Below are 23,412 nucleotides of genomic sequence, written 5' to 3' on the forward strand. Positions count from 1 at the left end.
TGTGTGTGTGTTGAACAGTTGATCGTACAAGTGAGGTCTTTACTGTCAGAGTTTGTTTAATTAATTAATGTGTAATGAGAGCATTCCTGGAAGTCAATTACATTAACCCCAGTGTTCAACTGCTACCTTTTTTCAGCCCTGGCAGAATTTGAACTCAGAACATAAAGACAAACAAAATGCCACTGAGCATTTTGCCTGGCACGCTAACGATTCCGTTCCATTTTAGAGTGTCTGAGTTTTGTGATGTTTAGCTTATTTTTTGGTCAACCTTTTGTCTTCATACTTTGTGTCCTGAAGGCAAAAGCATCTTTGACCTGATCATATGGTTACTGTAGCTGGGACTGGAAGATTCAAAAGCATCTTTGACCTGATCTTATGGTTGCTGTAGCTGGGACTGGAAGATGCAAATCTCTGCAGCATAGCCCATGTACATGCAGTGTTGACTCAACATCATTTAATGCTCTCTGGATGGCCACCTCTCAAGTGTTAATTTTTGTGAAATCCTTAATCACCTCCTCGTCAAACTGGTGATACAGCTGCAAAGGGTTAGCTGGGGTGTTGAAGATGCAAATGAGAGCAGACAATTGTCTTGACTGAAATGGCATACTTGTAAGGGATGCTTCTTCCATGCACCTGTGCCATTCGTCATCATTTTGAACTAAATTTCTTCTAAGAGCAGCTTCTTTAAACGAATTGTAGACAACACCATCAACTGTTTTCATAGCCAGATTTCCTTTCTGCCGTTGGATTATTTCACCTCTTTTTTTAAATTTTGCTTTTTTTTATATCCAACAGCAGCCCTTTTCTACGAGCAATTAGGACACGTATACGTTGCCACAGCTTCTAAATCCACTGCAAATTTGACCAAACTAAAAAATCAGTTAAAAAATAATATATGGCCCTGCTTATGGTATGGAAGTGATAAATTCCAGACCACATCGTACCCTAACATTGTCTCTTTTCCCCTTATAAAAGCTAAATCCACAGCAGTACCCAGTATTTGCTTCACAAATTTTCCAAACTTTGATCCCCCATTTTGTGGGCTTTCCTGGCATATACTGTCGGAAGCGTACTCTTCCTTTATACCCCACCATGCCCTCATCGACGGATAAGTATTTCTCAGGGTTGTAAAATGTTTTATATGCATTTTGAATGCAGTTGATGAGGGGTTTTATTTTAAGGGATCAAAGTTTGGTTCTCCACGTACTGGGGTACTGCTAGTGTCTCTCACATGTAAATACTGGTTTAGTTTCACAAATCGTATTCGAGTCATAATACTGGAAACATACTGTTCACCAAAAGGTTCCTGATTGCTCCAGTAATTTGTAATTCTGAGTAACTGTCTAATACCCATAATAATATCTATGGCAAAAAATGCCTGTATTTCATCTACGGTTGTAGGAAACCACAAGCTATCTTATTTTCCAGCTTGTTTATATTCTGTGTAATGGTTTGTTTTCGCAGTGATTGCTTCAAACAAGCATGCTGGAAAAAATAAGAAGTAAAAGTCTAATGGTTTCGCTTCCTGAGAAAGACTATGGGTAGACCCTGTCTCCTCAGAAAAATTGTTAATAAAAACGTTTTTTAAGTTTTTACTCCATTCTGTTGTAAAATCATCCTCGCTGTCGCCACTTTCAGTTTCTTCAGAATCGCTGCTTTCGGTTTCGGATACAGAAATATCCAATTCATTTTCATCCACCACATGCTTTTGTACCTCATTCATTCTTTTCCTCAGTATCTCCATATCTTCCGATGAGAAGCCTTCAAATTCAGAATCACTGCTTTCGGTTTCGGATACAGAAATATCCAATTCATGTTCATCCACCACATGCTTTTGTACCTCATTCATTCTTTTCCTCAGTATCTCCATATCTTCCGATGAAAAGCCTTCAAATTCAGAATCATTGCTTGATTGCATGAAACTCCTCTCCATTTTCAAAGTTGAAAAAATTAATGCCGAAAAAATGTGGAAAAAAATCTTTCAAAATTCACCGAGTTCAAATATCACACCAAACAATATCGGATACAATAGCTCGACTATTTACAAAGTGAAATCACGTGTTTTAATGAATGTACTAACGAGATATGGGTTTGAATTTACATTTAAATAACCATGGGTACTCTCAGCCAGGTTAGTAACGAAAGGGTTAAGCTGCATCGTGAAGGGGATTATTAACCAGATGTCATCCTTATTTCATCTATTTTTTATATTATTTTTGGTGTAGAAACTGTCCTCAGTATTATTGTAGAAAGTAAAGTTATGGTTATAATTCTTCTTCTTCTTTCTATTGTTATTATTATTATTATTACTATCAGTTTTATTGGGGTTGTTTCTGTACGGTTTATTTATTTTATATACCTTGGTATTATCATTCCTAACATTCCTATATTGGTTCTTAGAGCTGCGTTATTTTTATTATTATTATTCATATTAGTATTCTTAATATTGTTATTTTTCACTTTGTTGGTGTGGTGTGATGGAGGAAAAAGACAACAAGAAGCAAAAGGGAGAAAGAAATACAGCGACCTTACCTTGTCGACCGTGGCAGGATAAACGATCACTCCAGATCAAACCACAACTTCTACGCACGCCGTCTCTGCTGCCTCTCCCCACATGTGCTCACTGTCCACGCATCCGCCTCTGGCCACTTCTGCCAGCCCCCTGCTGTCTTCACTTCCAATTGCTTCATCCCCGATCCCTCTCCACCAACACAACATGGCTCATCACAGCCCATAACACCACACGCCCCCCCCCCCTCCCGACCTACAGATCACTCAACCGGCTTTCCCACTCACTCCTCGCTCCCGAACTACCTTAATTGGTTTCATAATCAGCCAACAAGGAAGGAGGGTGCCGTTCCCTCTGTGGTCACTGTGCGACCCCGAGACTGGCCTGAGTTCCTGGCACGCTACCGCTGGCTTCATCATCTTGCCCACTGCTGCTGGTTCCATCCTCTGAGGCATTGACAATCTTCCGCACATCCAAAACATGGCGTGGCATACCATCGACAGAGACGTTGTTCTTTGAATTGATGGAGGTTATTGTTCCTTTTCCCCATTGTGATGTACACCGTGCATTTGGGGGTTTTACCCAAACTTCTTCCCCGACCTGCACAAGGGTGTGCTCTTCCTCTCCCCCGAGTCGCATTGATGTAATACACGGATGCCTCCACTCATACCTGAATATTGCCCTGTGTGGCACTGACCCCTCAGCCTGTCCTGACCCCTCAGCCTGTCCTGACTTGGGTGACATATTGCACCAAAATACGGCCTTGATTGACGAAATGTGGCCCCTCTCTGCCATGGTCTTGATGGTACGATGATGCCTTTCCACCACTCCATTTCCACTTGGCCGGTATGCCGCCCTGAAGAAGTGGCTGACCTGCCACCCATCAAGCATTTCTTTCAGCACCTCCAAGTGAAATGCAGTGCCATTATCCAGAAGCAGCTCATCCATGGGGCCTTGTTCCAGGAATATCTCATTTAATACTCTCGCAATTTCCCTGGTCCGCAGTCAACTATTGAGAGGTACGTCCCCTGCCGGTAGTGTATGTTCACTGCCAGTTTCCAGTTGTGGTCCACTGGAATACTTCCCGCCTCATGTACGCCCGGAGCAGGGTCAATAGACTGGCACCTGTCACAGCTGCTAACCACTCTCTGCGTGCTCCATCTTGTTACCTCTTAGTTGACTTTCCTGGCTAGGAACAACGTCCTGTCCACTCTCATGTGATGCATGGTATGCAGTCTCCTCAACTCCGAGTCACTCAGACAGCATACTGCAACCACAACCTGCTCCGCATCCTCTGGCACCTGCAACCAGGCTCGCTTTACCCTGGTTAGGATGTCTGCCCTGTTCTTCTCAAAGTCACAAAAATCACGCTCAGCTTCCGATCGAACTCAGCGGTTAGCTCACGCAGTATCCCCAATCGACGCTTTACCAACATCTCTGCGGCCCCTTTTGTTCGCACCCTCCACTCATTGGTGATGACTGCCGTCACCCAACCAAGCACAGTGGCCGAATCAGTCCTAATTTTGATGGTGCGCAGCCCCCACTTCAAGGCCAGGTTCACCCCCTTCAACACAGCATCCAACTCCAGCACATTGATATGGTTGTAGTCATCCATCTTCCACCACAGTGCCTCCTATTTCTAAGACAACCCCTATTGCGATGCTACTGGCGTCACACCAAACGATCTCGCTCTTTGATTTGGGAACATACTAACTGCCCCTCACTGGATCCTCTGCTCTCACTCTGACCAAGACTTCCTGCATCATGTCAGTCGTTTTCTCCCCCACTCTGTCATTCCACTTTGCTCCTTCGGCTCGTCTCTTGATGAAGCTACATGCTGTCCGGAGCCATCCTGCAACAGGGTAGTGTCCCACCAGCTTCCCACACACCGAGAACAGTTCCTGTCTACTCACACTGGTGTTCGGGGATCTCATTCCCTCGCCGAAACACCAACGCGCCAGCCTTGTCTCTCCGTAGCTTGAGGCCCAGTGCAGCGCCTCCCTCCATGGCCTCTGGTGGCTTGGCAACCAGTCCGAAATTCTTCAGGTGGCCTATGACCTCCGTTGCTGGCATTATGGTTTCATCCACAAGAATGTCATCGATGTGCGAATTGGTGGCCCTTTTTACTCTGTCTACCTTTCCCAGGATGGCTTTGAGAATTGTTGCCATAATTTTTGGCGCTGAATTTAGCCCAAACCCCAGCCTGGTCAGACAGTATGTCCAGCCCTTATACCTGACAAGCTGATGCTTCCACAGTCTCTCAGCCACATGCACCTGCAGGTATGCCGACTTCAAATCAATGATCGTGGAGGCCCCTGTCATCTGCCTCTACTCTCGCAAGGTGTCCCTGCAGACATCTGTGGCCTCGCCGCCCATATGACATGATATGTGGTCATTCAGCTCTCGGAAGTCAAGCACTGGTCTGACCTTATGCTTTGTGGGCTGTACCACCGCCATCAGCGGCAGGACTCCGCTCTCTCCTTCTTCCCAAGGGATCAATATGGCCTCCTTAATCCACCGCTCCACCTCCCCCTCGAACTCGCTTCTGGCACCTCCTTTCAAAGTATGCTGGTAGCAACCCACTTTATATTTCAACGTCGGGGGCTCTCCCTTCCAGTGCCACTCCACTGTTCACCTCTGGCCATCGAAGGCAGCATGAAAATCCTGGTCTTCAATGGTGTGCGCGGCATAGTTTTCTTCGCGATTCTCACCAATGCACAGTGTTGCCATGCACGGTTTCCCCGCAACCCCGAATGTTACACTGGCCTCGTTGACAGTGACACCTCCTAAACGGGTGATTGCATCCATCCCCATCACCACGTCAATCTCATCCACCAAGTGGCCAACTTCAATTGCTTGCAGCGTCAGCTTTGCTCCCTGCACCGCAATCTCTCTTCCGTCGACTGCCCTCACACTGCTTTCTCCACTCCGCATCTCTACCACTCCTGGAGTCATCAGGGTCGTCGTACAGCCCGTGTCCACAAGGGCTTGCGACATCTTCCCCTCCATCAGAATATCGACTACCAGTAACGATAAACGAGCCACTTATGATCCGAAGGGAAGACTACTGGCGCAGTAGTCTCCCTTAGACCGTTTCCCTGCAGACATTCACTGGCTATATGTCCTGTTTCTCGACACTGGTAGCAAATGACCTCAGGGTTGGGTAACTTGCAGTCTCGCACCATGTGCGGGCCCTAACACCAGAAACACTGTCCTTTGAATGGTCGCACACGTTGCTCGTTCGACCCCTCTCCGCTACCCCTTGCTCGGCCACCTTTTGCTGTTGCAGTTGCCACTAACGGCATCGATCTGCAACACGAAACTAGCACACGAGCCTGAGTTATAATCTCTGCCATCGCCATGGAGTTCTCGTTTGGCAGCTTCTGCAACTCGACCGACATGTGGTCAGGAAAGCCAGTCACAAACGCTAACTTAACCGTCCGATCTAGCGATTCTGCTTCGTACCCCACCAGTTTAGCCAATCTCCTAAGTTTGTTGGCAAACACGTCGACCTGTTCGCCAGTCCACTTTGCTTTCCCCAGGCGAGCATATGCTTCAAACATTCCTTCTGCAAAGGCCTCCATCAAGCGGATTTCTATTTTTTCCGCGCTAAGTTGGTCCCTCTCTTCCATTTCTAAGAATAGCGCCAACGCCAGACCATCTAAGTACAGCAGTAAAAAACTTGCTAAGTCGCCTATCCCGTGGAGCTTCGCAACCAACTTCATCTTTTTTAACCACGCGACCACATCCGTGTCACCGCAAAACGGTTTAATCACATCATTAAAAATACGGACTACACTCATAATTTTTTTTTTTTTTTGTTATGGGCCGAAATAGCTTGTGGTGTGATGGAGGAAAAAGACAACAAGAAGCAAAAGGGAGAAAGAAATACAGCGACCTTACCTTGTCGACCGTGGCGGGATAAACGATCACTCCAGATCAAACCACAACTTCTACGCACACCGTCTCTGCTGCAACTGACCACACATGCTCACTGTCCTACGTGCAGGTTGCTGACTACATGCTTCCAACCTGTCAGGTCTGCATGCTTCACCACCTTCCCATCGCCGCAGGACTTCCGAATAAAAATATATATATATATATATATATATAAAATAAAAATATATACTAAAAATAAGATAAATATATATAGGAAAAAAAAAAAAGTAGGTGTCGGCAATGCCTGTGCTGAGTTTTAGGTCCACTGAGGCTTGCACAACACCTCATAGACCCTCTCCACTTTATTGACATTATCCAGAGACAAGCCGGAGCAAGATGTCGGGTGCCAAATATAAGTCGCAGGCTCAGGGATGTGGGAGCGCCGTAATCTCTAGCACAAACCAAAGATTCCCAAAATGTCCAATGCCATTCCCTGCATATTTGGTTTTATATCAGAGTGACCTTCTCCTAGAGACATGCTTCAACAAAAGCTGAGGGGTGCCTCACTCCCAGTGGTCTTTCAGCACACCGGTCACCATCCCGGAATTTCTGTGTACCCGTGCTATTGCTAGATAGCCGTTGAGCCTGCACTAGGTCCATCCGAGCTTTCGACAGGTCTTGTTTTTAATCCTGCTGGGTTTCTAGCAACCCTCCTCACCAGGGTAGCCTGGTGGGGGTGCCAGTTTAGTCGCCAGCAACCCGACCATACAACAGGTTGTACTGGATTACATGTTACCAGTAGCACTTATGAGAGCCTCATACGTGACCTGACATATATATTTACACACACATATATGTGAAAGTCTCAGTGTTGCTAGTTTAGAGAATTTAGATTTGGTCAGTATTTTCTTATGAAAAATATTTCCTTGCTAATGCGTTCATTTTGGCTAGCATTGTCTTTGAATTTGTATAGTGGAAACGTTGTGAATTTGGGAAACTTGTTGTAAGCACATTCGTCGATGTGCTAGCCAAAATGAACGCATTAGCAAGGAAACTACAGGCCAGGTCACATAGATTGTGGGTGCAGGTGGCAGGGTCAGAGTGGAATCAGCAGAAGGCTCAGAGAATGGTATGTTGGAGGGGAAGGGTAGTAGGTGAGGGAGATGGGGTGGGTGCAGGGAGAGAAAGCTGAGGCACAGTCAATGGATTGTGCACAAGAAAGGGTAGTTTGGATAACAGTGGGTGAGGATATCCATGTAGGGTGAAGTGGTAAGCCATGAGTTGAGACTGGATATTAAAGTCATGGTTGTCACTGCAAAGCGTGCATAGATGGAGAAATTGGGAGTAGGGAATGGACAGTTTGGTGTGGGTTTGTAGTGGGTGGAAGTGGTAAGAGTGGAGTGTTCTATGCTAGCAGAAATGTCAAGAAATTCAGCAGAGGATTTGGAGACAGTTAAAGAGAATTTGAGGAATGGAAGGAGTTAAGATGTTCATGGGAGAGTGAGGTCACAGCTATCAATATAGCTCAGAAGTAGGACTGGTGAACTTTGAGAATATCTGGGGCCCATTCTCATTCTCATGGCCACTCCCAAGGCCTCATGGTAAAAATGCATCTCAAATGAGAAGCAGTTGAGGGAGAGGACAAGTTCAGCCAAGCGAAGAAGAGTGGAAGCGTCAGGCCAAGGGTCTGGATGAAGGTCTAGAGAGTGTTTGAGAGCAAAAGGACCTTTGTTATGCAGGATCATTGTGTGTATACAGATTTGATATCAAGAGTGAACAAGAGTTGAGAGAGGCCAGAAGTGAAAGAGAAATAGTTAAATAGAGAGCATGGATGTGTGAGGGGAGGGAGTCAAGGTACTTGGAGATAAGTTCAGTGGGGCAGTTGCAGGCGGAAATGATGGGGTGGCCAGAATTGTTGGGCTTGTGGATCTTGGGAAGGAAGTAAATAGTGAGGGCATGTGGGGTACAGGCAATGAGGTTGGAGGTGGTGGGAGGAAGACATGATTGGTGGAAGATACAATCTGATGGTAGTTTAACATGGGGTTGGAGGGCAGAGGGTGATAGAAGGAGGTGTCTTGAAATCAGTGGGGCATTTCAGCCTTATAGAAGTCTGTACACCATACCACTACAGCTCCACCTTTGTCAGCCGGTTTGATGATAATGCCTTGACAGTGTCGGAGACTTAACACAAACATAACTTATTCTCTTCTTCATAACACTACTCCCCTCCTTAGACATTTGTTGACCCAAGAAAAGTACATGACATTTGTAAATATCCAAAACTTAAGCCTGAATACGTTAATCATACAGGAAATAATCCTTAAACTTATAGGGTCTCTTCCTTTACCACTTCTGAGGACATCCATTGGCATCTGTTTCCACTGGTGTCTTTTGATCCTCTACTTGCTTCATTTCTTCCTCTCAGTGACTATCTTGCTCTTACACTTCTTCTTCCTTCTCCCCAGTACCTTCATCAAAAGATGTATCCAGCTTCCCAGATGAACTGGCCAGGCCCACAGTACTGCCACAGACAGTTCACATACACAATCTTAGGACAAGACCTCTTGGCCCTCAAATCCACTATGTCACATTGGACAGGTGATGCATCACAGTATACAGTTCCTCCAATGGACTCTGCAGCTTTGGCAACTGTTCCTTTTTCTTCTGGGCATTAGACAGCCACACTTCATCTCCCTCCTCAAAGTTGATCTCACTGGCCCTGACATCATGCTGACATTTCAGTACTTCGTCCCTGTCGGTCTCTTTTGCAAGATATTTCATATTGCTATTCGAATGTTAATTTATTGGTGCAGCCTTCTGGCTTGCCAGCCCTCAGTCAAACTGTCCAACCCATGCCAGCATGAAAAGTGGACGTTAAACAACGACGATGATGATGATAGGTTACTTCTTTGCAATTAATTCCACTATTACTATTTCCAGGCTCTGTCTCCTGGTTTTGCAATACTCTTACACAGGTTTTGAGTTACTTTTGCCTGGGTTATTAACTATGTTGTGGATTCCATTTATGTTTGTATTCATCCCAGTTTGATCCCCGAGCTCCATACCAGTCTATCCTTACAGCTTGCTTCTTCTAATACATTGCTATATTTTTCATTTCTTCTAAAGATCTCCTCATTTGCTGAGAGTTTAGAGATGTGGGTCAAAATGTTATTGATAGTTAGAAGCTTGCTTCTTAATTACATGGTTCCAGTTTCAGTCCCACTGTGTGGCACATTGGGCAAGTGTCTTCATCTTTCGCCTTGTGCTGACTAAAGCCTTTGAGTGGATTTGGTAGACAAAACCTGGAAGACGCCCATTGTGTGTGCCTTCCTTTGTGTCTGTGTTTGTCCCTCACCGCTGCTTGACAACTGGTGTTGGTATGTTTACGTCCCTGTAACTTAGCAGTTCAGCATAAGGGACCAATAGAATAAGTACCAGGCTCTTCAAAAAATGAGAACTGGGGTTGATTCCTTCAACTAAAATTCTTTAAGGTGGTGCCCCAGCATGGCCACAGTCTAATGACTGAAACAAGTAAAACATAAAACATTCCATTATAGTTTTGGGGTGGTTTCTGTTAAAATTGATACACTTGATATTGGTATAAACCCATAATCAAATCTCAGGTAACACTGACGAATTTAACTTTAGTGTGCCATCTTTTAGGGAGTGTGTTAAGCCTAAAACCTTGAAAAACCTAAATAACTCTTCTCTGTACTTTTCTAGTTTAACATTGTTATGTTTATGTAATGTGAATAGAGAGCCGTCCCTATACAATCCCCCCCCCCCCCCATTAGCAGAAATATCCTACATATACAGAATAGGATTTATACCCCTCCAAGGTCGGTTACTGGAGCTGAATTGCTAAATCGCATGCTGATGTCAAACATGTTTGGTCTGTCCTTTCTGACCTATTATTTTCTCTCGAATATAATAATAGATTTTCTAGCAGTTAATATAATATCTACTTCGTCCTTAGAGAAATTGGAATTTTGTTATCTGTATGCATGTGCGTGCGTCATTGTTATCATCATTCCACCAATACCACCACCACCCTCTCTTTCAATTCCTTTTTTATTCTTGTAGAAATGCCAAACTTTTCTTTTTGTCTTCTTTCTGACCTTTACCTCTTCCTCCTCCTTTGCTATCTCTCTCTCTCTCTCTAATCCTACTTTATCTTTCAACACCATTTCATCTCTGAAGGAAAGAAATCTCTTAACTGTTTAAGGAAAACTCAGATTTAAGATTTCTCTCCTTCCTCACAGCATAAAATTTATTCTGTTGTTTGAATTATAAATCTGTGCTTAAATTAGCTTGAATTAATTATCCCAACGTTAATTATCTGTTAGATGCCAACTAAGTTCTGTATATTTTTCATTATAAAGATTTGCTTCCATCCCCATTACAGCTACCATTTTGAAAACCGGTAAATGTCTCTCTCTGTCTTTCTTCGCCCAGAAGAAATCACTGTTGAATAGAAGTGGTTTCCTGGCCTACATAATTACAGTTTTTCTGGAGTTGAGGATAATGGTGAATGCCATCACTATTCATTCACTCCCACACACTTTTACATAACAGCAATTGCATAGAAATAAAAGCCATACATATGTAAAACGGTAGACAATGTTAATGAGTTGTGTGTGAATGAATATGATGCAATTCTTCTTACAAGCTTGTAACTCAATCATTTTAACCCTTCCGTTACCATATTTCTGTTCAAATACGTTGATTTTGTTTCAATTGATTTTGAAAATAATAAAGGATTCAGTGAAACAACTTTTGTCATTATTAAACTGGTATTTGGAACTGAAGTTAGTGAGAAATTTTGATGGAAAGTTTTCATTTAGATCACTTTAAAACAGGAAAATTGTATCCTAGAACCAGGAGCAATCTCATGCAGGTCGATATCAAGAGGATTCATGATATTCTTTGAAGCTTTTGAAACTTTCTAAAAGAAATGTCCTAATTGTTTACATCACAAGTTGTGACCCCCTTTGGTCATGACTGACCATGGGATTGCACCTAGAAAATTTCAAGTTCACCATTGGGGGATGTTGCAGGGATTTCTTGAGATGATCTTTATAAACCGTATACCCAAGATTGTCCTTTTTGGGGAGTTAGCAGAGGGTAACCGACCACACGGAGGTCCAAAGAAACGATATAAAATGTGCACAATACCGTCAGTGAATCTGAGATGATTTAGCATACATCCATTTATATTTATCCCTTTATCTGACCAATATAAGTTTTTTAAATATTTTTCTAATACAGAGGTGAATAATTTGGGTGGTATGGTGTCTCCTTGTCTGATTCCTTTACTAGTTCTGGCATCAATCATTTTGTTTATTGTTGCTCTAATTCTGCAGTTGGTGTACACATTCTTTAATAACTTCAGATCAAGTCTCCTTTGATTCACTTTTCCTCCGATGCTCATCGTACATCATCCATTTCCTCACAATCAAAAATCTACAGATGCTAAGCATAATGGTATGTTACAAGTTTGACATTTTCCCCTCGGTTGGTGTATAGCATGTATGTATGTCTATTGTGCTATAGTTTTTCCTGGAGCCTACCTGTTCTGCTGTAGTGCTCTCATCCAGCTTTCTCTCAATTCATTTTTGAAAATAATTAAATATCTGAAATGGAATGCAAATAGCATGTTTAATGTCTTGTACATAATTATGTTGCAGTGTTTTGGTTTATAATAAACTAGTCGTTAGCAATTTAACTGGTAAAACGTTTATTGACAATAATTTGTTGTTAGTGGTAAGTCTAGTAATTTAATATATTTAAAACAAAATTAGTGACAAAAAAAAAAAGAGAAATTAATTATATTATGAGTCATTATTACTGTATGTGGGTTATGTTATTACTGTCATTCTAAAGGTTGTGAGCTGGCAGAATCATTAGCCTGCTTGGCAAAATGCTTCACAGCATCTTGTCTATTCATGTTCTGAGTTCAAATTCTGCTGAAGTTGACTTTTTAGTATGTGACTACAAAGTTGGTTGTTGTACAGATGTTGCAGGAACAATTCAGAATTAGCATTGAAACTGTGATGCTGTTGGTGTGGATTGCTGTCAAAGGTCGAAGTTCGGCCACATGGTGAATATTGCAGCAAGCGCTGTTGGTGTGCATAGTTGTTGAAGGTCCGGCCACATGGTGAATATTGCAGTGAAAGAATGTGAAAAGCAAAGGAAAAGTTTTTAACGAGGTTGCCAAAAGTTGTAAGCCATGATTAACACAGCAGGTCAAAACTGGAATTGGAATTAATCCCAAGGGATTTAAATGCAAATCTCTGGCGTCGGTTCTCTTTCTATATTTTTTGTTTTGAGAATAGTCCATTATGGAATATTCTAACAGTGGCGTCACCGATTTTAGTGAGAGAGATAGTTGTTCACCAATTTAGTAGGAGAGGTGTTCAGTGTGAGAAAATGAAATTATCAGAAGCTGCTTTTGGGGGTTAACATAAGAGAGATTTATTTAAAGAGGATAACACGGTGTAACAAATAAAGGTAATTATGATTTTAACTCGTGTATAAGAATGTGTGTGGCGACAGAAATAACGATCTGCTGGAGTGATGCTGTCAGAGAAAAGAGTTGTCTTACTAATGAGCAGCAAAAATCCATGCGTTGCGTGAAAGAGAAACTGCAATAAGTTGTTTCCAAGTGAGTGTATAAGTAACCAATCAGCGTATCGTTCCGTGTGACCGAAGTCACTGGACAGTTGATGATCGCTTGTTAACTTTCCAGCTTCTAGGTAGCTATTGAATGTTTTTTTAAGTTTCCGTACCCTTCTTCTGGGCAGAGGTCGTCTTGTGTATCCCTCCGCCGCTAGCTTTTAAAGGGCAGAGGAATGCAGTACCAGTGTATTGTTACGCTGGGATGAAATAGTTTGATTGCCCTTCTACAACTTCATCACCTCTCAAAATGGCTGGTCTTGTTCCAAAATAAGAAAGCATTATTACTGTCATTACATATTGTGTTGTATGAATAATTATTATATATTAGTCAATATGATAATAGGTTGATACCAGTTATATCACTGTAACGTTAGGAGTATCTGGTTAGGAGACATTTTGGCACAGTTGTTTTGGTGCTGCTTATTTTGGTGTCACCGATTCCATGCTGACATGAGATGGTTTACTGTTTCTCTTGTTCTCCCCTACATTTGTGTGTATTCGTGAAGGCACATGGCTTAGGGGTCAGGAGATATTCAGCTCAGGATTGTAAGGTCAGCAGTGGTGTGTTCTGTCTTTGAGCAAGACACTTTATTCCACATTGCTCCATTCTACTCAGCTGGCAAAAATGGATTGTACCTGTAATTCAAAGGGGCCAGCCTTGTCACATTCTGTGTGTCATGCTGAATCTTCCTGAAAACGACATTAGGGGCATGTTTGTCTTTGGAATACTCAGCCACCTTTGATCAGATCAACTGCAATCCTCATCATCATAACCAACAGAGGGCCAGTTATATTTGCCAAAATAAGTCCAGTCACCTCATTGCAGTGTCTCTAGTCTCCTAGATGGACATGTCCCCTGTTAAAAGTGATTGCAATCATTGTTTTCGCCCATTGATGAACACAATCACTCTTCTTCTATTCTTTTCTCTCTCTCTTTCTTCTATTTACATTTATGGCAGCTGCTACAGTTATCATCATCATCACCATATTAATAAGGAGACAAGCTGGCAGAATTGTTAGCATTGCTTATCGACATTTTGTCCATCTTCACATTTTGAGTTCAAATTCTACCAAGGTCAACAGAATAAGTACCAGTTGCACACTGGAGTCCTCGTAATCGACATAATCCCTCCCCTGAAATTGCTGGCCTTGTGCTAAAATTCGAATGCAGTATTATTTTTCTATATTTATAAAAGTACAAGGATAATAAATCATGTTGAATTAAATTCTGGTTTTTATTTCTTTCTTCATGGAGATTAAACTGTTTTTGATCCATTTTTTTTTTCTTTGCCAAAATGGGTGGGCTGATTAATGAATGAATAATATTGTTAAAAGGCCACAAATAATTGAAGTCATAGCAACAGAAAGACTGAACTGTAACTATGGAGAAATGGGAAATTCTAATGCCAAAGAACATTTACTGGTTGAGGTGTTTTAATTCTAAGAGTAACATGGAGTAGAAGTCAATGTGTGACATAGTGTTTAGTAAATTATTAAACAGATATGAGTTATTGTGTTATAACTAAAAATAAATTGTAATTAAATCATTATGAGTAGCAATAACTTTCTGAATTATAATGTTTTAACCCTTTTGATACCAACCTACCTGAGACCAACACCTCTGGTCCTCTCAGACAAACCTGCTCTTTTAAAATGATGTGAATTAAAACCTTCCGTCAAAATTTCATATAATTTATGTTCCAAACTCCAACTTAATGATAAACAAAGCTATTTTTACTAATTTCTTCAATATTTTCAGTATATAGGTGCAGGCATGGCTGTTGCTTCCCAACCACATGGTTCTGGGTTCAGTTCCTCAGCGTGGCACTTTGGGCAAATGTCTTCTACTATAGTCTTGGATTGACCAAAGCTTTATGGACATATTTGGTAGACAGAAACTGAAAGAAGCCTGTCATATATATATATGACAAATAAAGTGAGATCAAAGCTGTAACCTACACCAGTGTCACATAACCAGCCCACTCAAAAAGTACCTTTGGATCGTCAGGTGACATGCCGTGCTTGAGGAAACCTATTGAGTCAAGTATATCAACATCAAATCAAGTCACAATGAAATGGAAATTGTAGTTGTGATCCCCGTGCCGGTGGCACGTAAAAAGCACCATCCGAACGTGGCTGATGCCACCACCGCCTTCACTGGCTCTCGTACCGGTGGCACATAAAAAGTGCCATCCAATCGTGGTTGATGCCAGCCCCCTCTGGTCCCTGTACCAGTGACACTTAAAAAGCACCCACTACACTCTCAGAGTGGTCGGCGTTAGGAAGGGCATCCAGCTGTAGAAACTTTGCCAGATCAGATTGGAGCCTGGTGCAGCCTGCTGGCTTGCCAGTCCTCAGTCAAACCATCCAACCCATGCCAGCATAGAAAGTGGACGTTAAACGACGACAATGATGATGATGATACATCATCTCAATAGAATGCCATATTAAGTCCTTTTCAGCTATTTCCTGCCTTCAAAGGATTAACTAATTTGGTTTTATATCCAACCCCCACCTGACCAACTGCAATAGATTCACAAGTCACATTCATTTATTCATATTGGGGAGTTGATAACATAACACACATACCTCTCCTTCACAGTAGTAGTAGTAGTAGTGTTGAGTATCAGGGGATTGTTCTATTTTACTTCTTCACTTTAAACACAAGTCATACTTTCGTATATTTTCTAATTAATCCTTGATCACTTTTTGTGAGTTCTACTTTGCCTGGACAAATCAAGTTCACAGTGAGTGTCACTATTACACGCACAGACTGTGTGTGTGAAAGCCATGTATGTATATATATATAATGTGTGTGTGTGTGTATGTAATCAATTCAACACTTCAGTATTGATAAATCGATTCTTTCAAGCAATGTTTATTTAGTATCATAAAAAGAGTGAGGTTGGATTAAACCAACAGAGAAACTCCTCTCCCACTGCTTTGGTCTCAAAATAACTTCTCACTGTCACCAGTCAATCCTGGAGGTGACAACTTAAGACTACATTAATCAGGTAGATCTCGTCATAAGGCTTAATCCAGATAAAGATTAATGGAACAAGGAAACTTAATCAAGAGAGATGTCTTTGTAGCAATGCTTTGTAGCTTATCAGTAGCCACTTGGTGCTGTTAGCTTTTGTCTCTTGTCAGGAGTTCAGGCCATTGAGTGAGACAAGCTGTCCACCATACACCACACATACATTGAGGTAAACAGAAAGACAGCTAAATAAATAAGGAAAGCAAAGCATTGGGATATTTGCTCAACTATTTTCTTAATCATCACAAAGAAAATAATTGAAATGGTGATGGTGGTGGAGGATTGAGTCTGTGAGAGACAGAAAAATAGTAAAGTATTTTTCACTCCAATATTTTACTTCTCTTGTATTTAAGGTTCCGAGCTAACAGAATCGTCAGCACACCGGACAAAATGCTTAGCAGTATTTCGTCTGCCATTTTGTTCTTAGCTGAAATTCTGCTGAGGTCAACTTTGCCTTTCATCCTTTCGAGAATCGATAAATTAAGTACCAGTTACACACTGGGGTCGATGTAATCGACTTAATCCCTTTCTCTGTTCTTGTTTAGCCCCTTGTGGGCAATAAAGAAATGAATATTTTACTTGCATTTTATAATTATGAGAAAGAAAGAAGCCCATTCTATATATACATATATATATATATATATATATATATATATATATATGTGTGTGTGTGTGTGTTGCTCCTTGTTATGGTTGTGAAAACGAGTGTTACCGTCTTAAGTGATGTCACTCATTTGCAATCATCCATGAAATGCATCTCTGTTCATGGAGGGAAATATTAACTTCCTTGGAAACAGTTGTGGGGGAGTTGGTGACAGGAAAGGCATCCTGTCTTAAGGTGGGGGAGGAAAAAAAGCTGATTAGATAATTCACAAATGCTACACCTGGTATGGCTCTATACACCCTTTCTTCTTCCTCATCATCATCATCTAGCATCTGCTTTCTATGATGGCATGGGTTGGATGGTTTGACTGGGGACTGGCAAGGCTGGAGAGCTGCACTAAGTTCCAGTCTGATTTGGCATGGTTTCTAAGGCTGGAGGCCCTTCCTAATGCCAACCACACCAAGAGTGTAAAGGGTGCTTTTTACGTGACACCAGCATCAACCATAACTATGATTTCACTTGGCTTGATGAGTCTTCTCAAAGGCACCATATTGCCAAAAGTGTGTCGGTCACTTACCACCTCTTTTCCTGTCCATTTGTCTGTTTCTTTATGTTGTTATTCTGTGTATTGTGCACATTGCTTCCAGCTTTCATTGTTTTCCTCTTTCTTTACTTATGCATCTGCTCTCTGGCCCTTCTTTGAACCTTTACTAACAAGTTGTTGTGCATCTGAACACTATACAATAAGCTCATTATATATATGTGTGTGTGTGTGTGTGTGTGTGTGTGCCACATAAAAAAAGCCCTGGTGCTTGTGCTACGTAAAATGCATGTAGCACACCCTGTAAAGTGGTTGGCATTAGGAAGAGTATCTAACTGTAGGGACCATGCTAAAACAGACGATGGAGCCTGGTGTGACCCCTGGCCTTACCAGCTCCCGTCAAACTGTCCAACCCATGCCAGCATGAAAAACACACATTAAATGATCATGATGATGATATATGTAATTGGCTTGCCAGATTCTTGATATGAATTCATGTGTTGAAACATGTTGTTGTATTTGGGGTGGGTCAATATTCTTTTATTCTTTTACTTGTTTCAGTCATTTGACTACAGCCATGCTGGAGCACTGCCTTAAAATTATGTTAATAAACACACATTTTCTATTTCACTTCTATATTTTTTTTATTTGTTTATTGGTTAACTATTTAATCAATTAATTGTTGACTGACCAGATGATTAATCAAATATCTGATTAGTTAACCAGTTGACAAATGAAAAAATAGAGTGATAGTGTGTATGTCTATTGACATAACGATCCTCCCAAAATACAACTATATGTTACATATTTATTATATCATACCTTGATACTGTGTTGAGTAAGACCCCCGTTGACAGGCCACTGGTATTTATAGTATTAAACACTTTCGGTATGCAAATTAGGGACTCCTTCATAGAGTAACTGCTGCATTTGTTGAATATATAAACAGTTTGGCTGCTTGTTTCTCAGAATGATGTAGATGCCTCTGATGAGAACCCAATAAGGTTTGAAAATCAATTAAGGTTCTTCATAATTTTTTTAGTCTGCAGAGAAATGGCTAAAAACTTGTCCTGTTTATAAATTATACCATATGTTACATAAATATATGTACATATACACACACGCGTGCCCCTAAAAAGACAGGATGGTCTTTGATTATAGATCTGCTAATTTGAGCCTGACCTGGGTGGGGGAAATTTTAGAATCAATACCCAAAGAAAATTACATCCATTTTTATGTTCTGTTGAGAATTTTGTAATATGGGAAAGGATACATGAATAGTATCAAAGAAATAAGTTAAGCACTTTCAACCAGGAATTGAAAGTGTGTCATGGACTTAACTAAGAACCCATTATACCACACTATCTACAATGTACATGAGCCAGTACAATGATTTCACAATGCACTAGAATGACACATTCCATGAGTCATTGAACACAATCATAGCAATATTTTTCACCAAGTTATGATAAAAAAGATCTCATATTCAGTTAAAATTATATCCATAATTATATTAAGTCTAATAATTAAGAAGATCAATTTCTTATATTCTGTACAAATGAATGTGTTATTCTTGGGACACCAACACAATTTTTGCTGTAGAGTTAAAAAGCATCAAGGCATTTTACCAAAAGTAACTGTTGTCATATGTTGTTGTGCAAAGACAAAATAGGAACCCAGTTTCAGTTCAGAAGTCCTGTTGTGTAAAAACTACAATAAGCATTCCATTTGCAGTCTAATGGTATCATTTGGGTATTCTTTTCGTAAAACTTACTACAAATGTCTACAACCCTTCCACTGCAACATTCTTCTTCCAAAATTACTAAAGAGATCCATTTGAGTTTCCTTCACTGACAAAGATTGATACAGACATCAGAGTTTGTCATTTTCTGCCTTCCTGTATGGCCCCTGTTATTACATTACAAAAATATAGTTTATGCACCTATCGAGTTTTGTGTCCAACGTCGTCTCCTTCATTGGACACAAAACTCGGCTTGCTAAGACCTGTTGGGGCAAGCGAAATCGTGATGGCACCTGTGCCCAGCGTCGCCTTCCTGGCACGTGTAAAGACATTCGAGCGAGATCGTTGCCAGTGCCGCTGGACTGGCTCCTGTGCATGTGGCACGTAAAATACACCATTTTGAGTGTGGCTGTTGCCAGTACCATCTGACTGGCCTTCGTGCTGGTGGCATGTAAAAGCACCCACTACACTCTCAGAGTGGTTGATGTTAGGAAGGGCATCCAGCTGTAGAAACTCTGCCAAACCAGACTGGAGCCTGGTGTAACCATCTGGTTCATCAGTCCTCAGTCAAATCGTCCAACCTATGCTAGCATGGAAGGCGGACGTTAAACGATGATAATGATGATGAAGAAAGAAGAGATACGCTTTGGAGCTAATCTATTGATCAATGTGAAATCTAGGTACATTTAGCATTTCCATTTTTCTTTCTTAAGTTGCCAAATTGCAGTCTTCAGTCAGGTGTCAGAATATCAAAATATCTCAACTCTTCAAGGAAGGTCAATTTAAAGGTCAAAAATGGATTTGTGTCAAGATTTTAGTTTAAAAAAAGTATGTGCCTCTTTTCTTGCATGTCCACTTTTCCCAAAAAAAAGTCAAAATCATTTATAAAAGTCTGCATGAAGTCCTTTTTTTGCCCATTGTAGGGGGTTTAAGTCAGGATGATCCAGGAAGAGTGTTTCTGATGATGAATCTGCTTATTCTGGAATTACCTAGGGCTAAAAAACATTCTTTAATGTTGTAAGACATTAATGGTAGGTGGCTTGTTTCATAAAATAAATTAGATTCCTTCATTAGTTAACGAAGCAGAACTCATTTGAACTTATTTGATAGCGCATTCATATATATTTGGTGTGTGTGTATCTATATATATATATATGTATACAGACCATTTAGTGTGTATATATGTGTCTATATACACCGAACAGATTTAATGACTATAAATTTGATTTATTCTCTTCCAAGGACATGCTCATTCATGTTTACAGACTTAGTTTAATAATCACAGCAACCACTCAAACCACGTTAGCAGTCATACCCTCCCTGAACAAAAAGCAACAATTAGTCCTCTTGATTTACAACCTTTACCAAATGACTTTAAAGTGGGGCACACAAACGGAAATGTCCATTACAGTTACAAGAAGACAAGTGAGTGAAGGAGTTTCAGTTGAGCCCAATATGATGAGGTGTCTGTTTAATGGCATGGAATCATCTGGTGGGAATTTTTCTGTAATATCTTAGTGGGCTGGACATTACATGACCTACTCACAGTTCACATGAGTTGCTCATTTACTCAGTAATATCACTCACTACTTCATCAACAATTACCAAAATCAAATCCTTGTTGTCTTCAAGGCTTTTAAAATTCTGATTCTTGGTTGGGTCACTAGGGCACTGACCAACAGGTCAGTAGTTCATACCCTATCAAAGCCACAATTAGAGTTACCTTTGGCTGGCACATTTAACAGCAATGCTAGTAGCATTGTGAAGTTAGTGTATAACCCTTTTGTTACCAACCTGACTGAAACCAGTTCTGGCACAGAGTACAAATGTCTTGTTTTCATAAGTTTTCAATTAAAATCTTCCACCAAACTTTAGTCACGATTTATGTTCCTAACACTAGCTGATGATAACTAAGTTATTTTACTAAATCCTTTGTTATATTTAAAATTAATTGAAAGAAACACAGAACATCTCAACAGAAATATGGTAAGAAAAGGGTTAAAATATATAATATTGATACAATTCTTAACCCTTTCGATACCAACCTGGCTGAAACTGCCTCTGGCTCTGAGTACAAATGTCTTGTTTTCATAAGTTTTGAATTAAAATCTTCCACCAAACCTTAGTCATAATTTATGTTCCTAACACTAGTTTAATGATAACTAAATTATCCAGCATGATCTTGGCTATGATGACTTAGACTTAAAAGGAAAATGAGGGATCTTTAGTTTAAGAGGATGACTAGCCAAAACCCTTTCAATGTGGGAACAGTGTGAAAAATAAGGAGCAGGACAGATTCTCGTGTAAGAACATGATCATCATCATTGTTTAACGTCCGCTTTCCATGCTAGCATGGGTTGGACGATTTGACTGAGGACTGGTGAACCAGATGGCTACACCAGGTTCCAATCTGATTTGGCACTCCAAGAGTGTAGTGGGTGCTTTTACGTGCCACCAGCACGAAAGCCAGTCAGGAGGTACTGGCAACGGCCACACTCGAAATGGTGTATTTTACGTGCCACCTGCACAGGAGCCAGTCCAGTGGCACTGGCAACGAACACAATAATGTAGTCCAAGATACATTTTGATCTGGTTCTACAAGATTGTACGAGGTTTTTTTGTTTTAGTATAAGACCAGGCAGAAAATATGTGTGATTTGTTACAAGAGAAATTCATTTTCGATTGGTGAATTGTTCTTATTGATCATTTACCAAAGTGACAGAAATATATGAATGGTAGTTCTATATTATATGTATTTGATGAGGTCAACAAATATATTGTAAGGTATAAGGATTTGAGATAAAGTGATGAGTAGCAGTGATAGGAGGAATTTATATAGAGGGTAGCAGACAGCAGAGTAGTAGCAACCCAGGTTCTGTAAAATAGTGTCAATACAGGAAAATGTCTGCATAACAGAACCTCTTCTCATATACACACTTTCACAAGTTCTACTCTCTCTCTGCTATTGAGAACGTCTTCTGGTCGAAAAGGCTAAAGATGTTCACTCTTTGCAATCTTACAATCAACTGATGCGGTGAGAATAAAGTAGCAGACAGTCAACTAGTGTGCCATCTTTGTCCAGCACTTACACGTGGTCGAAATGACACTTCAGTGCTTTTTTGGTGTAAATTTATTTCTGTATTTACATTATGCCATGGAATTTAGGTTACTTTTTCATGCCCCACTCTAGTGTAGTCTTCAAATTCAGGAGAACAAATTCCATTTTAGCTACAGTTGAACAGTAACCTAGTCGTAAAATAGTTTTTTATATACCCCTTCCCTCCCCCACAAGAAAAAGAAAAGGAAAATAAAAGAGAGACCAATTCCCATGTCATTTGAAACCTTTTGTTGCCATATTCCTGTTGAAATACATGGTTGTTGTTACAATGAATTTAGTAAAATAACCCAAGTTAAACAAACAATTGATTAGTTAGTTGGATAATTAACCACTTGACTCATAATAAAGAAGTGAAATTGAACCAGTGCCTGTGTTAATAATATTGGTACAGTGACCCTCCTTAGACAACAAAATTTTGTCATTATTAACCCTTTAGCATTGAAGATGGCCATATCTAGCCCAAATATTCTGTTTTTTGTTCAAAGCAGCCAGATCTGGCCTTTCACACCTACCCTACAATGTCATCTTAAAAATAAAGTTACATCATCAAAATCTCAAAGCTGTGAGATAATTGCATGATTAATTAAAAATAATAAACTCTGCTTGCGAAGACCTGTTGGGGCAAGTGAAATCGAAATTGAACCAAATTCGATGACTGGCACCCGTGCCAGTGGAGCGCTAACAGCACCGTCCGAGCGTGATCATTGACAGAGCAGTTGTCTGGCTTCCGTACTGGTGGCACGTAAAAAGCACCATTTGAGCATGATTGTTACCAGCATTGCCTTACTGGCATGTAAACAAAACATTCAGGCGAGGTTGTTGCTAGTGCCGCTGGACTGACACCTGTACAGATGGCACGTAAAAAACACCATTTGAGCATGGCCATTGCCAGTACCGCCTGACTGGCCCTCGTGCCAGTGGCACGTAAAAGCACCCACTACACTCTTGGAGTGGTTGGCGTTAGGAAGGGCATCCAGCTGTAGAAACTCTGCCAGATCAGATTGGAGCCTGGTGTAGCCTTCTGGTTCGCCAGTCCTCATTCAAATTATCCAACCCATGCTAGCATGGAAAGCGGGCGTTAAACGATGATGATGAGGAATATGAATATATAAGCATTACATTTAATAGAGCAATTGGAGTGCTGAAGGGTTAAATTGAGGTTTAGAAATAAATTAACATGGAATCTTGATGGAAGATTTTAATTTAGATCCCTTAAAAACAGGAAGTCTGCATCATAGAACCAGGGGTGACCTTGTGTTGAGTATCAAAAGGGTTAAAGCCCTCCAATGAATAAGGTTAACGAAT

General features: G+C 40.8%; 1 protein-coding gene across 1 annotated transcript in view; it reads left to right on the forward strand.

The window, feature by feature from the left end:
* The window catches only part of LOC106876609 (uncharacterized), a 40,122-nt gene that overhangs the window by 11,575 nt on the left and 5,135 nt on the right, over nucleotides 1-23,412 (forward strand). The gene's annotated exons all lie outside the window — the stretch shown is intronic.

Source organism: Octopus bimaculoides, chromosome 10 (assembly GCF_046866305.1).
Source record: "Octopus bimaculoides isolate indiv1 chromosome 10, ASM4686630v1, whole genome shotgun sequence".
NCBI classification, from domain to species: domain Eukaryota; kingdom Metazoa; phylum Mollusca; class Cephalopoda; order Octopoda; family Octopodidae; genus Octopus; species Octopus bimaculoides.